The following is a 1,811-nucleotide window of genomic DNA, read 5'->3' as shown; positions in this document are numbered from 1 at the left end:
AGACGGCGAGGCGGAGGGAGGCGGCGGCGACGGCGAGGCGGAGGGAGGCGGCGGCGACGGCGACGTGGACGGCGGCGGCGGCGACGGCGAGGCGGAGGGAGGCGGCGGCGAGGGCGAGGCGGACGGAGGCGGCGGCGACGGCGAGGTGGAGGGAGGCGGCGGCGAGGGCGATGCTGAGGGAGGCGGTGGTGACGGTGAGGCGGAGGGAGGCGGCGGAGATGGTGAGGCGGAGGGAGGCGGCGGCGAGGGCGAGGCGGACGGCGGCGGGGGCGAGGGCGATGCCGAGGGAGGCGGCGGCGACGGCGACACGGATGGCGGCGGGGGTGACGGTGATGCTGAGGGCGGCGGGGGCGACGGCGATGCTGAGGGCGGCGGCGGCGATGGTGAGGCGGACGGCGGCGGCGGCGACGGCGAGACGGACGGCGGCGGGGGCGACGGCGATGCTGAGGGAGGCGGTGGCGATGGTGGTGACGGCGGCGGGGGAGGCGGTGATGATTGTGACGGCGGCGCGGGCGAAGCGAAGACGTAGAACTTGCACACCGTCAGCCCCGCCGCAGACGGCCGGTTGAGGTAGATGTAGCGCCCCAGCGCGTTGATCTCCACCTCCAACATCACGTTCGACGACACGCTCACGTCCGACTTCACCAGCGCGTTGCCCGTGTACGTCTCCGCCGTCGAGCCGAGATAGATGTCGACGTCCGTCAGCCGCTCCGGGCAGCAGTCGTTGCGGTTCTGCAGCCGCACGTAGCGCACATACACCTCGCTCCCGAGGTCGACGCCCCACCATTGGCTTGTGTAGTGGCCGCACTCGGCCCACGGCCGTCCCGTCGTGCTGTCGGCGTATGACAGGTCGCTCACGGGCGCCTGCTTGTCGAACAAGCTCGAGTCCTGGTACGTGGTGGCCGTGCGAAGGTCGAGCAGCTGCGCTGCTGGTGGCGGCGACGGAGGCGCGGGCGGTGGCGGCGGCGAGGGCGGCGGCGATGGTGGCGACGGCGGTGACGGTGATGCGCTCGGCGGCGGTGGCGGCGGCGGCGACCGAGGATAAAATCCACAGACCGCGCCGTCCGTCCTCGCGCAGACCCACTCATCAAAGTGGGAGACGCGCGCGTAGACGCCCGGGAAGTTGGCGTCGGCGCAGCCGGAGCCCCAACTCACGATGCCCGTGAGCACGTAGTTGCCGTCGGCGTCGATGCCGAAGAGGGGGCCACCCGAGTCGCCCTGGCACGCGTCCTCGCCGCCATTCACGGTGTCGCCGGCGCAGATCATCGTGTCGTCAATCTGGCCACTGTAGTCAACGTTGCAGTCCTCATTCTGGACCACCGGCACGTCGACCTCCATGGCCTCCGGCGAGGACACGCCGCCGGAGGACATGGTGCCCCAGCCGGCGACGGTGAGCATGGCGAGGTGCTCCTGGAAGGGCGTGTCCATGCCCGGGCCGTCGAGCAAATCGATGGGCGCATAGCCGGTCACAGGCGTGGCGAGCTTGAGCAGCGAGACGTCGTTGCTTTCTGAATTGGGAGAGCCGTAGTCCTCGTGGTTCAAGATCTCCGCCACCTCGTGCAAGGAGACGCACGGGTCGGTGTTCACGTCGGCGACGACGTGCATGCCGACGGCCACGCGGCCGACGGTGTCTTGCGTGCAGTGCGCGGCGGTGAGCACCCAATCGGGCGCGATGAGCGTGCCGCCGCAGAAGTGGAAGCCGCTGTCGTACTGGAGCGAGACGAGCCAGGTGTACCTGTCAGCAGACGGCGGCGGGTGGCGAGCGGAGCGCGGCGTTTGGCCCGGAAGGCGGGTCGGGCACTATACTTGCG

This window comes from Emiliania huxleyi (genome assembly GCF_000372725.1).
Source record: "Emiliania huxleyi CCMP1516 unplaced genomic scaffold EMIHUscaffold_10, whole genome shotgun sequence".
In the NCBI taxonomy this organism is placed as follows: domain Eukaryota; phylum Haptophyta; order Isochrysidales; family Noelaerhabdaceae; genus Emiliania; species Emiliania huxleyi.
Note: the sequence above shows the minus strand (reverse complement) of the source record.